The sequence below is a fragment of the Phalacrocorax aristotelis genome, chromosome 2 (assembly GCF_949628215.1).
Source record: "Phalacrocorax aristotelis chromosome 2, bGulAri2.1, whole genome shotgun sequence".
NCBI lineage: Eukaryota > Metazoa > Chordata > Aves > Suliformes > Phalacrocoracidae > Phalacrocorax > Phalacrocorax aristotelis.
This window is the reverse complement of record NC_134277.1, coordinates 37,886,037-37,900,517: the sequence shown is the minus strand read 5'-3', so window position 1 is coordinate 37,900,517 and position 14,481 is coordinate 37,886,037. Positions and strand designations below refer to the sequence as shown.

General features: G+C 37.2%; 1 protein-coding gene across 1 annotated transcript in view; it reads left to right on the top strand.

The window, feature by feature from the left end:
• The window catches only part of HIBADH (3-hydroxyisobutyrate dehydrogenase), an 87,011-nt gene that overhangs the window by 21,015 nt on the left and 51,515 nt on the right, over positions 1-14,481 (top strand). The window lies entirely within an intron of this gene.

The following is a 14,481-nucleotide window of genomic DNA, read 5'->3' as shown; positions in this document are numbered from 1 at the left end:
GTAGAAATTATGATGTACAACCTTAATGTGAAAGGTAGTATGAAACATACTATTGAGTTATTCTGAAATTTAAATGAGGTAAAAGTACTGCAGGAAGTAACTGGTAACAAAAAGGGAAGGATTGGGTGAATTGATTTAAGAAAGCTGAAATCATAGAATCATAGAATCATTGAATCATTAAGGTTGGAAAAGATCTCTAGGATCATCAGAGTCCAACTGTCAACCCAGCACTACCATGTCTCCTAAACCATAACTTGAAGTGCCGCGTCTACATGTCTTTTAAATACCTGCACAGACGGTGACTCCACCACCTGTCTGGGCAGCCTGTTCCAATGTCTGTAAAGAAATTCTTCCTAATATCCAATCTAAACCTCCCCTGATGCAGCTTGAAGCCATTTCCTCTTGTTCTGTCACTAGTGACCTGGGAGAAGAGACCAACACCCACCTTGCTACAACCTCCCTTCAGGTAGTCATCGAGAGCGATAAGGTCTCCCCTCAGCCTCCTCTTCTCCAGACTAAACAACCCCAATTCCCTGATGAGGAAGTGAGGTCAAAGAAATACTTTGAAAACTGAGATGCTTAAAAAGTTTCTGATTCCTAATAACTTACGTTTTAAACTATTTAACAGTACTAGTGTTTGTCAGAATAAAGCTAATTTAATAGACCTCTTTCGTTGGGAGAAGATGGAAAGGAATGAAGATCTTGAAAATGTTACACATTGGCAAAATGCGTATTTTGACAGTGGGGAGGGAGGAAGTATAAACCCTGTGCAGAAATAACAATGCTGGCAGCAACTGCTGTTGCAGAAGAGTTAGATAATACATTTACTCATGTGCTGACCTTGTGAGGGTATTTTTCTTCTGAGAGTCTATTATGCTTTTTATTTTATTTTATGGAAAATGCAAAAGGAAACAGAAGGCAAGGAAGAGTAAACAAATTTGTTGAGAGTATCATCTGAAAATGTTCACTGGGGTGGAGACAATTGTTCCTACAATGACTAAAAGGATGGAATGACTGATTTTATTAGAGTGTAGTGTGTATTTTGGCTATAAAACTGTGTGTAGTCTGGCCAACTAGTGACCAATGTGTAGGGAAACATATCTGTCTCCATTTATTCAAAGGTGTAAAGATGAGTTATTCAGGCTGGCCCAATGGGATATAATCAGGAATAGTAGGCTGGAAATTATTAAGAGAAGAAAAATGCATGCAGTGTCTACCAGGAAAAACTTCCTAACAACATTCTTCATACACTGTGGAATAATTTTCCAAAGGAGATGGTTGAAGCCAAATATCTCGACATGCCTTAAACTGTACTGGGCAAAGTGCTAGGAACTATTCTGTAGGGAAAAATCCTTAACTGGCAGGAGGATGGCTACATGATCTAATAGGTCTTTTCCATCTCTAATGTCTACAATTCTGTTGTGTTCTCACACATGGTGTTCAAAAACAGTTAAAGGAAAACTGTCCAGATGGAAGTTAAAAATCCCTGTGGCGCTCTTTGAAAAAGAGTAAGGGATAACTGCAGAGTTAGAGCCAACATTCTTTTTCTCAGTAAAACTGGTTCTAATATCCACAGCTGTATGTGAGCTGTTACCGCATTCCTCATAGCTGCTTAGTTTGCTTGTGGTTACTTTAATGCTGGTATCTGGCTCATCCTGTCAAGTGTTCTGAGATACAGAGTAAGAAAGATCTTCAAATTTCAGTCTGTCTTAAGTCCTAGCAAATAAAAATTATTTTAATTTCATTTTTCAAATTTGATTGCGTCTTCTAGAGAACTTTTAAAGTTATGGAGTTGCAGGTGGTGTTTGGAAGTGTTTCTGGAATGCAGTGATGACTTTGAAGCTTTCTACAAAGTTTGTTTTGATTTTAAATGTTCATCGGGTTCTTTTTCTCTCTTTGCTTTTTGAACAGAGCCTCTTGTTCAAAGTGTATATTTTTCATTTAGTCAAAAAGCCTACTATGACTCCTGTGCTTTGGACAGTGGGGATGATGATGAGTGGATGAGCACCAGACCTTAATAACCTCCTGACTCCTTCTGAGTCCTAATTTGTACTATGCTAAATGTGGCACACAAAGATGGCACATGGGTCAGCACTGAGCCCAGCGCCAGAGCACACCAGAGCAGCAAGCACAAACTAGAAAGCACAGCGCAGAATAGAACTGGGAGTGCCTGCACAGCTGCCTTCAGTGTGGGGACAGTCCCCAACCAGCTACAAGCGCTGGAGGTGCCACTGGAGAAAATGTAACTTATTCTGATTCTTCATGCGACGCAGCTGTAGTTGCAATTCAGTAATGCCTTAAACAGACTTTTTCAGTCTGTAGGTGCAACTCCTGTTGTTTAAAAAAAAAAAGAAGTCCAGAGAAACCTGGCTTACTTAAATGGATTGGGTCGCTGAAGGCTTAGAATTACATGTTTTATTTTGTCTCTTACTCAGCAAGGGAGATATGCAGATCTTAGACTAAACACATGAGAAGAATCATTAACATCCTAAGTACCTCAACCAAAGCCTTGGGACACATTCCAGGGAACTACTTTGTGTTGAAGAAGACTCATTTATAAGCACATTAAACACTTAAACAATTTAAAAGGAGTAAAAAATAAAAATCCCAGGTGGGGGAAACTTTGCAGGCAGGGGCAACTGCCCTTGTCTTGTAGTGCAGGCCTTTGAAAGTAAATTGTTGATCCCCTAAATGGCTGAATCCAGGATCAGTAGGAATGAAGGCTGATCTTCTATTGACCCCCGTCTGGATGATGCTAGGATTCTGGGTTACTTCTGTTTCCTTTTTAAAGCCATGGTGATGAGTTGGGCAAGGATTGGATTTATGTGTGACGATATTATCTGACAATTGGGAGCCATTCTAGGTCACTGGGTTCATTGCAGAAAGTTCTCTTGTAGTAGAGGGTGTCTTTATGTTTTGACAAGTCTCTTAAGTTGTGCTAATGAAAAAGGGGAGATCGTTCTAGCAGAAATACTCCCTCTGTGCTTTAAACAAATACCTGAAAATTACTCCATGTTTATAGTGCTTACTGTAGTATTGCCTATTGTGAGACAATTCAATAGGTTGAGATTTTGTCCTTAGCAGGACTGCTCCTGGTTAATCCACGGAGAGCACACAGAAATGTCAAGATTTCTGTATTCTTCCTCATCCAACCACATTTAAAAACTCCCATGATTTATATGATTAAATAAAAGTGTAAAGGAAACAGTATTGCCTTTTACTGTTGATAAGCATTTGAAATTCAGCTGTGAGCATACAAACTATGAAAACATTCACCTTTCAGTTTGTCCAACAGTATTTAGTCCTGTTGGCTCACCGCTTTGATCTACTGAAATGCTGAGGACAGAGGAGAGTCATGCAGTTCCAGAGCCAAAGAAAGAGTTTTTAAATACAGTTCTCTTCATGCCAAGCACAACATAGGACCTGAAGTGAAAACAAAATGACTTACTGCACTGTATTTGACCTACAACTTTAACTCTTAAAACTTAGTTATCGTTTTCATTCCTGTAGTCTCACTGGGACACAGTACGTGTGCGTCCCAGTCCCAGTGTCCCAGTCCCTTAAACAGCTTTAGCCTGTATCTGTTCTTAAGAAGAGTTAAAGGGTGGGTTGACAGGAACAGAGTAGCACAGGGAAATGTCACCCTAATGCCACCCTTTGGTTTCTGTTCCTGGTTCTGTAAGCAGTTGTATTTTAATTATTCTGTATTGTGGAAGAATGTTAAATTTGTCTGCAGTAATAATGGGGAGCAGGGGTGAAGCGTGAACCACTGTGTTACACTTTATTAAAGCCTTTACGTATTTTAAATAAATCCACATAATTATTTGATAGTATCCCTTTATGTTGTTTAACTGTTGGTAAACTAATGGGGGTTTTTTGATGTGTAGTTTAGGTCATTGCTAACAATACTAATATGACATGTAATTATTATCCATTTGCTTTATTTGACAGGAGTTGCTGCAAACTTCGTTAGATCCTAGTTACTCAGTAACTATATAGTTTAACCATATGCAGTCAGAAACAACACATTTTTGCTGTCATTTTCTTCTCAGTCTGTGCTTACTTGCTTTCTGAGAATGTATGGTGGGAATGTGTGGCTTGTGGCTCTTAGTGTATTTGCCAGTGGGAGTACAAAGTTACGTTGACTTTTAGCTCTGGCTGAGAAGCCTGCTACTTGTGTTTAATTTCTGTTAGATTTCTTGGTTTTGCTTAAAATCATGACTTTCTAGAAGTATGACTATGCATGTTTAACTCTTCAAACTTGGCTATTTCTGATGTCCAACCAGAATTGCTAAAATTGCTAGTAGTCTGAAAGCAGTATTTGAGAGCAGCTAAATGCTTTTTGTCTTGAATAAGGTATTTTACGTCGAGTATGCTGGAAGAATAGAGATTTCCTCTCTCTTTTAAAAGTTGGAGGACAATTGGAGAAAGGAACTGTTATCAGCAAGTGAAACATTGTAACAGAGCTCTAGTTAGAGTAAACTAGGAGTATGTATAGCTTTCTTAGTTCTGCAGATACTCGGAATTTATATTAGTGGGCAGCTAGGGGTGATGCTGGACAGTGGGAAGGTTTTGTAGTGGAAATACTAAATTAGAAACTGATGTGAATTTGGAAGCAGGAGAGCTCCCTGAGATGGAGCATCCTCTTAGCAGCCTCGGCCTGAATCCTGGCTGCTTCTGAAGGCTCCCACCCTGTCCAAGATGGAAGTTCCTGCAGAGAGCACTAATAGCATCACTCATTGCCTCCACGTATCGTGCTAAGGCGTGGGCTTGACTGCTGTGAAACAATGCAATCAGTGCCTCCCAGGGCCAAAATGAACTTACCCGATCACCTAAATGTGTCATTCCTGTGCTAGAACAAACTGGACTATAGGAAGGCAATTCTATTAGTGGTGCAGCGATTGGCACACCTAATAAAGAAGGTGATTAATCTGTTACTGTTTGGTCACTGGCACTTTTTTCCCCACTGTATTCGTATGCTTAGCAATTCATAGCACTAAATGTGACTATGTGCACTTACTTAGTATGTTGTTTTCCTTAGTAGACACTTATACCAATCTTGAATGGAGCATTTTTTTGGTAACTGGGTTAAAGGATCCTTAGAAGATTGAAACAGTAGGCAGCAAAGCTTGTTAAGGAGTTTGTATTTTACAAGCCCTCAAGAATTCAGAATATGGCTTGCTTACTACTTTAAAAAGTCCAAACGTCCCTTATAGACTCCATTTCAGAGCCAGCATCAAATCTATGCTATACTTGTCTGAAAATCCAAACATGCACTCTTGGCCATTACTGTTTACTGAATCAGAACCCTACTGTTTCCACTTGCACTGTATCTAATTTATCGTAAGTGACCACAAAAACTAAAATTATTTATATGTTGGCACCTAACAGCTCCACGATAGTTAAGGGTCTGTTGGCATTTCCATTATAAACCTTGCCTTTGAGAGGTTTATAACTTGGCGGTTTTACTTTTGCTTCAGGCTCAAATGTGCCATTTTCATCCAAGCACAAATTCTTCTACAGAATTTCATTTAAATCAGTTTGGCCATTATTTATTTTAGAGTGTGTATGTTGGGGAGTGGAAGGGAACACACTATTTAATTTTGGTTTCAGAAGCTTTTTGGTCAGACTGTATAACGAAAGAAAAATGGTGCTTTTTATTTTATTTTGTAGGTACTTAACCCTTCCTTGGATGTGTCAAAGGTACTAAACCCACGCTTTTTCAGGTTGCTCCCAATGCTCGTGTGCCATACATCCACTCCCACCCACCCACGCGTCTTGCCTGCCCCTACCCAATGGCAGGCTCTGAGGAAGCAGCCCCAGGCTTCTGGCAGTGAAAGGCTTTTGGGGGAGTAAATGCAATAACATACAGTGAATGTTCTGTTGAGAGGCCTCAAACCAACCAGTCCAACCAAGGAAACAGATGGAGCTTAACTGGAAAAAGACAGGCCGAATGCTGTTGTCAGTCAAATGCGACCCTATGCGGTTAGGAGTGGCATTTCCTATGGCTCTGCCATTTCTTGTGGGATGTGTGTAAATTACTGCTTTAGTGCAGTTATCCTTGGAGTGAGCTGCCATTTTCCCTTGCTCCTGAATGCTGAACCACAGAGGAATTTCAACTCTTTTTTAGTCGTAAATTCTTGCCATAGCACTGTATTATTATGCTAATTGACTTCTTGCCACATGAATAATATGTATCTATAACCTTTCAGTACTAATCATAGTAACACAGTACTAGTGTTCTTTTACATTGTGGTTTAAGAATACAAAGAGGGAAATTGTGTAGAGAGAGGTAGAAGGTTTTATTAGTCTAGATAGTACAGCTGAAAATATAAAACAAGTTTCTGAGTCAGTTCTTTCATCACATTGCACAAGAAGCAGTAAAGTACAATAGCTTTTTTCCCCCTTTGAATTACTCGCAAGAAAAAGCTACTCGATGGAAAACAAAGTGGGGAGAGGATATGTGGCTTGGCAGCTTCTTGTGTACTCATCATTTTGGGGTCTTCTTTTTTCAGGTAGTTCATGCACATTACTGATTGAACAAACAATTAATTAAACTGCTGTATTTTGTCTTCTGTTTTCTTAACAAGAGGGAGAAGGGAAGTATAAGCATAATTAATTATGGCAGCAGATACCAACAGCTTATTGAACATAGGGATTTGGATCCCATTGAAGCATTTGAAAGTCGTCTTCATCTTGCTTTTTTTCCCCCCTAATTCCAGATGTTAATGAATTCATAGGTCAAACATTCCAAATCTTGAATGTTTTAGAGACAACTAATTTTAAATTTTATTAGTTTATTTTTACTTTGTTGGCATTAACATTTAAAAGCACTGAATGCTAAAACTACTATATATTAAAACCCGCTATTTTCAGCTTTGGACTCTGGAAACAGAAGCTTAAAGAAACAGCAGATGTCACAAGACACATGATTAGTTCATCACTATCAAAATTTTAATAACATTTTCACTGGTATCCATTTATTACTAAGGATCAAGAAATTTAAGCTATATGCAGTCATGGAAAAGAAAATCATTAGAAGCACTTCAATAGAGCACATCTGTAAAGCTCCAATTCAGCATAAAACACTTAAGCATCTACTTAAGTCCATCCATTTCAATGGGAATTTAGTGCAAGTTGAAGAGGTGTGTCCTCAGTGTCTGTTAAGTGTCTGTGGGGTAATCTGTCTGTCTTATACTAGCGAGTTACTGTCTTTAAAACTCAAGGGTTTCAAAGCACTATGTAGAGCTGACATCCTGGGCATGATTTGGCTGGACTTTTCATGCAGCTATAAGCTGATTATTTTAATTATTTGGAAATATCCTTCACCCTGAACTAAAGATAGAGGATTTATTAGGTGTCACCTGAGCTCAAGGATTTATTGTTAGCAATTTTCTGCATCTAACCTTATTGATGTATTATTTAAACCTTGTTGAAACGTAACTTAGCACAATGAGTTATACTCCTTTCTGCCTTTCTTGGAAACAGGAACAATTGAGTTAGACTATTTTATGGTTATTTTCAAAGCAGCATCTCCTGCAAACATGACCTTGAAGCAGAACCATGTGTTCAGGCTTCGCAAGTTGTTAATGTTTCATTTCTACTCTATGTCTCTTCAGCACAACAATGGCTAACTCACTTTAAATGCTGTCCCTTACTTCTTAACTCTCTAATTGAAGCAGAAATAATGTCCATTTTACTTCTCCCTTCATCCATTCCAGTAGGTATATTGCTGTTTCTCGTGAGCTTGCAGCTGGGAATGAGCATTCTTGGACGTCTATCACTTTACAACTTGAGTATCCTCTACACTGGCTGATGAAGTAAAACACATTTTCTAAATTCCAGTTGTTGCCGTGGATTTCCAAAGACAAAATATACAGGATTTTGGGGGGAAAAGAGAACCAGAGAAGATTTATTAGCTGAAAGGTACTTGTCTATAAGTACCTGGCATAGATAGCAGTTGCAAAGGAGTGTTTCTTTTATTGGTGCATGGCTTTAGTGTAGAGTTTTAACTGTTTCTAATGCTTCTGTAGGTTGCTGAAACCACTGAACTTTGTCTGCAACTTTGGCAAGTGTTATGAGGATAGGTACCTGTACTGACAACTCTCACTAAGAAGGTATCTACCTGCTCTTGGCCACCTGCATGTGTTGCTTCAACTGGATCTGAACTCCCCAAGTTGAGGACACGTTTTCAGAGGGCAGTACAACTTGCATACCTTAGGATTCTGGAGCTAGTTTGTGCAGCCCATCATTACTTTGCCTCCCTAATCAGATAGTTCCTATGAAAGTCAACAAATTTAATTGTCACTATGAGTAAGTACTCACTATGATGAGATAGAACTCCATAGTTTTTATTTATTTAAATAATCTGCATAGAAATTAAGCTTAGAGAGGGGGAAAATTAGGCTGGATAAGTCACAGTTCAGGCAGGAAGGCCCTATTTGTAAATGTTGCACATAAGCTTTCAACATTTTATTTTCCTTAAAAAACAGACAACAGCAAACAAACTAAAAATGGCCAGAAAGATGTAAACGTGCTCCCAGAAGAACAGTCCCTGATTATCTTTTCTTGTATTAATTTGCATATATTTGTGGAAATGCCTGTAATTTTTCCCAGTATTTAGAAATTGTCGAGATTGGATCACACCTGTGTTTTAGTGTACATGTTTACTCTAGAAGGCTTTTCGAAAGTGCACAAAGTATATTACATGCATGTGTTTCAGTTAACTCAAATAGGAGATTATTTCAAAAAAATAAAACCTGTGGCTTAAATCTGAAGTTACAGGAAAAAACACATACTAAATCTGGTGTATTTAATTGATGGTAGTGGAAATGCTATCAACAAATATAAATAACTGCTGCCCTTTCTAAAATATAAAAGATAAGAGAGTAACTTATGTTATTAAAATACAGTAGCATCATATAACTTTTTACAAATTAGTGTTTTAGTTACTGACAGTTAATATTTGAATGTTTCATTTTATCCTTCCTCTTTACATTGACTGATGTCGCTGATTTCTTAGTATGAGCTTCTTAATGTGCAGAGGAGATGCAAAATTAGTTTTATGGACTTTTTTCTTGCTTTCCCTAATACTGTAGTATATTTTAGACCTCTTGCTCATGTAGAAAAGTAAATAAGGATTTAATTGCAGTTCTCCACTCAATGCTAATCCAGATACTTGGCATATAACTGTCATAAGGGTTTCTTCTCTCTGCTTTGCAATGACCTTAACTTGACCTAAAATGACTAGTTTCTGTAAGAATTGCAATGGCAGAGGCTCAGAAAGGTGCTAGTCTGTCGCTTGGTGGTTGCTTCGTGTGTGTGTTTTACATGACATCATAGTGTCTGTACTATCAGTTCCTAACAAAGACAGAAAAACTAGTTCCACATATTTTAATGCAATTTGCATTAAACTGCTTCCATATACTCAAGGGAGCAGCAGAGACATCTGACACTGAGTTTTTCTTTTTAAATAATATATGCTGGAAATACAGTAGATTTAAGATATCTGTCAATTTCATTAAAAATCCATTTAAAATGCTAATCATAATTCATATTCCCTCATTCTTTCCACATTTAGGGTGTTACCTGGGTTTGGAATAGCCAGCTGTCTCAAACACTATGTGCATTTTTAAAGGAATAAGAAGTCTTGGCAGACATTGGAACAATTAATTGGCTTTTTCAGCCAAGTCAGGTTAGGAAAGTATTTTGTGGGGAGGGGGCCGGGTGGGAGGGGAATACAACCTCCTGGTTTCAAGTTTGAGTTCTATTAACCCTTTAGGAATGGTAGTCAGACTTTTTGCTAAGCACAAATCTCTGACATTTGTGAAATTTATTTCTTAAGTGAAAAGATTCTAAAGTGTTAATATACAGGACAAATATGTTTTATTAGGGGGAGATGCCTGGGATGGGGTGGCAAGTGCTGAATCTAAATCATGATGGATTTAAAAATCTCTGAGGTGAAATAAGCATTAGAATCTATATTAAAGAACTCTAACCTCCTCCTAGTATATACTTTTAGAACAGAAGCAGGAGGAAGGTAGCATCTGATGCACAGGATGATGCTATCTTCCTGTTGAGTTAGGATAAAATACTTCGGTGTTGGACTTGCTGACCTCATTCCACACCTTGGCTTAACCTTGGATGCATAGTTAATATTTAATTCCCAGCTCCATAGGTTTGCTTATTTTCATTCTAAAACCAGAACAACTACTAAACACTGAATTTTAATTACATGTATGTCCTTGCATTCCTGAAATGTTTTATTTGAAGTATTGGAATTGTTATGCAGTCGCTTTTTCACAATTCTGTGTACCTTTTAGTGCCAGTGAATCAATTTATGGCAAAGAATTACCAACGCAGTTCTTTTAACAGTTGGATGCTCTTGTTCTGAAGACTGTTTGTTTGTTTCAATTGTCCTTTATGGAGTAAACTACTAGTAGTTTAGACTGGAAACTGTAAAGTTAAACTTTTTGGAATCGTTACTGCCCCAAGTGGGAATATAAACCATATTGAACAAAATTTATTTAGCCTATTAAAAAGTCAGCCTAAAACTACATTTAATTAGTTTACACTATTACATCACTTCTAGAGGGGAGTAGAACTTATGCAGAGTAAAAGGAGCTCTATCAGGTGAGCTGACTGTGGCCCATATGGGGCTTTAAGATAATGATGAGTTTAAATTTCCTCTTAGAGCTAAGTGAGAATAAAACTGGAGGCAATAAATACTCTTGGCCAAAGCCATTAAATGAAAAAGCTGGGAATTCTCCAGCTCTTGACTTAAATTGTTTGTTTATCAGCTGGCGCCTAGTCTGGAGTCAAGAGCTGGAGATTTCTATCTGTGACAGAACTTTGAAACTCTTGCAGGACACTTTCATTTTAACTTAAGGTAACTTGAGTTTATAGCTTTGGCTTTAAAGATTACTAATGATTTACTCATTTCCTTACCATTTAACCAGAGAGGACTTTTTCCCAGGAAGGGATCTGTGTTTATTTAGGGCCTTTGTCTGCGGAGGGATTAAAAGGCAGCCCACCAGCATTGTGAACTTGATGGTAATAAAAGGTCACCAACACACACCATAAAAACGTTCTTACTATGGAATTAATTATACAGTGTAATTTTACAAAGCATTTCAGTAACCCTCTTTTTAGACTTCTGCTGTATTTGATTTTTCCTCAAATGGGGAAAAAATCAACTCTTGGCGTTAATTGTGCGAATTAGACTCTGTGTGTATGTGTACAACTTTACAGTATAATATACTCATTGGCAAGTTCAACTCACAATTGAAAACAATTGTAAAACTCCAGCTGAAGTTAGATCTGGACATGTGAACTTTAAAATACTGCACACTTGGAGCAACAGAATGAAAAAAGACTTGTTAGCTAAGAAATGCAAATAATTAACTTAAACATTGTTGCCATATTTTGTATTTTTATAGAATATGGCATATTTTCCAAGCCATTAAGCACTGTTCAAACAGAATCCTGTTATTTTTCCTAAGCCACCAGGTGGCATTGCAGCCCAGCCTGCTCAAAATAGGCAATTGATAATTTATGAAGATATGTACAGAAGATGTTTCTCCCCTCCACCCCATTCATTTTCTCTAACTTTTAGGACTTAATTTAGAATATCTGATAATGATGATTTGTATTCCTAAAAACCAAAGTGATTTAATTCTACATTTTGTTTACAAAGGCAGAAAGTGTTAAAATTGCCGTGTCAGGGTATTGGCAAACCTTCTTTTGCCCTGGTAAGGTGACAGCAACAGAATTATATTCCTACTTAATTTAATGAATGAGCTTAGATTCATCCACAGTGAAGATCACAATAACTTCTTAAAAGCTGTGGAGGGGACAGGCATAGAAGAATATGTAGAGGAATCCATGTGGTTTTCTATATCAAGTGCAAAGATATCTTGCTATTTTCAAAATAAACATGAAAAAGTACAATTATGAAGTTGGGGGATTTTTTTCCTCTTTTGCCTTAAAAAGATATCTTTCCTCCATTTCCAATTACCATTTAATCACACCCTCCGTGCTCTTTTCTAAATGGACAAAAGAAAGCACATACTCATGAAAAATAACTAGAAAATCATCTTTCACCAATTAACTAAATTATGAAATTAGTTATAAATTATTAAATAGCTAGTAACATGTCATATAATGTTTGACAAATTTAATACAATAACAGAGTCAAAAACATAGTAAAACTCTTGTTTGAGTAACGGGAGTTTTTTTCCCCAGTTTTGTATTTTTGGATGTTTACTTTTATGCTTTCTCCTGAAATGGATGAATTTAAAGTACTACTGCAGTACTTTATCTGCAGTTTTACTAAGTGCCACTCCTCTTGTGCTGTTGCCCTTTCTCTTAGGCCATTTAATGGGCATAACCTGTTTTAAGAAATGTATATGTTTTCAAAGTAAGTGTCTCTGACCTCCCACCTTGTTGAAGTCCAAACATATACGTTTTGCTGTTAGTCTGAGTATCCGACATGCAGCATAACTGAAATACTAAAAATTCAGATACTAAGGGAATAAGAAAAAACCCATGTGATAATTTAGGTAATGCTTTCAGCAAATCATACTTTAACAATGATTTCCTCACTAAGAAAAGTAGTAGTAGTAGAATAGGTAATTGAGGCTTTTGACCCTGGATATTAAACTTTTAAACTTGATACAACAGTCTGCCTCTAAGCTTTGTTGTATACTGATATTGCTACTTACTTAACATCAAAAAGCTGTGGTAGTTTGCCTTTATAGATTGCGCCTGTGTTCTGGAATTGCCTCCTGCTGTCCTTGAACTGTTTCTTAGTTTAACGTGTTAGGTTTTCTCATCAAAGCTTTTAAGCAACATGTTTAGTTAACACTTGTTCTATCAAATCTGATACAGTAGACTGGTTTGGAATAAAACTATTCTTTTCATTAACAAACTCAATAGCTTGACAGGCCTCTTTCCCAGCACATCATGGGTTTTTTGTGTAATGATATGCACATGCAGATTTTACATTGCATGTAATCTTTACGTTTGCCCAGTTTGCAGTCATTGCTCTAGGACTAGAGTAAATGACTGTTTTTTGCCAAGATTCCAAAAGTAAACTGGCCTCATTAAAAATAATGGTTGCTGAGAAAAGAATCTCTGTAAGTTGAAGTGGTTTGCTTATAGACCTGTTTAACCACAACACAGTTTTGATTCCCTGTCTACTGGTTCAGTTCAGTATGATACCACTGCTGCTGAGGGCTGCTATGGGATTCACAACACAGAGGTGAAAACCAAGAACGTCTGGAGAATGGAAAAAAAATAGATTAATAGTGTCCATTTAAGATCCGACGTATTGCTGGAGCTAGCGAGATAAAAACTGGAGAGTGGGGGAAGAAGGGAGAAGAAAAAAGTAGTAAAATGTAATTTAATGACTTCAGAATACAGAATTCTCTTTGACTTTTCATTTGAAGTAATGTGTGTGTATACATATTGTGTCAAAACCATGGCAATGTTGTGTATAGCTTTGCCCATTTTTAAAGTGGTTTGAGAAGCATATTTTTTAAAATAGAAAATTCAATAAAAGTGCATAATGGGAATGTTTAATTACTATAATCAGTTACAGCTACAGTCATTTTAGAGTGGCTGGATTTTATAGTATTTGTATACTTACTGCTTTAAACTTTACAAGAGTTATTTCCTACATAGACACTTCTGATTTTTTTTTTCTTCCTTCTGTTTGTAAATGTTTTTGGCTTGGGTCAATAAAAATGGAAATGCTTAAATATGCAGCATGTGGTCTTTAGAAAATCTGAAGTGTCTTTGGCTACTTTATTGTCAAAAGTTGTGTTTTTCTGAAGGTACATCTACATGCATGCAAAAGATGTGGCTATGCGTATGATTTTTTACAGTTGATGTTCATAGCAATATTTTGTTTTAGCCCTACATGAAATATCAAAAAGTAAAAAAAGGCCTTTTCTTAAGAGGAAAAAAAGTCTCTGCATATTCCCAAAGACACAGATTTGTAGCAGATGTACTGGAATCCCACTACTAAAATAAACAATTTTTTTTTTAATTAATTTTTTTAACAAAACACTATTTAGTGGCGAAGTAAAGATCCCACACTAATGGTAGCATCTGAAACTCCTAACCCCTCCGTTATACTCCAGCTCATACTTCCTTGGAAGTAAATGTAGAGGAAGAAATTAAACCTGTTTCTGTAGAAAATACCCTCAAGCTTTTAAAACAGATGCTTGGGACCGTTGGTTTCACCATTTTCTGGGATTAGAGAATTATCATTTTGTAAACTGGGTGTAAAATGCATAAGTAGAGAGATCATAAGGTAAGACCTTAGAAGCCCCAGCGAGTTTCAGAACTGAAATCTGCAGAATCTGCTTTAGAAGCAGAATCCACAGCTGGTGGATGTTGGATAATGGAGCAGGGCTGAGAACAGTTAGGAGCAGTGTCTTCAAGAAGCGTAGTAACTTTTCAAAGGTCAGACCTATT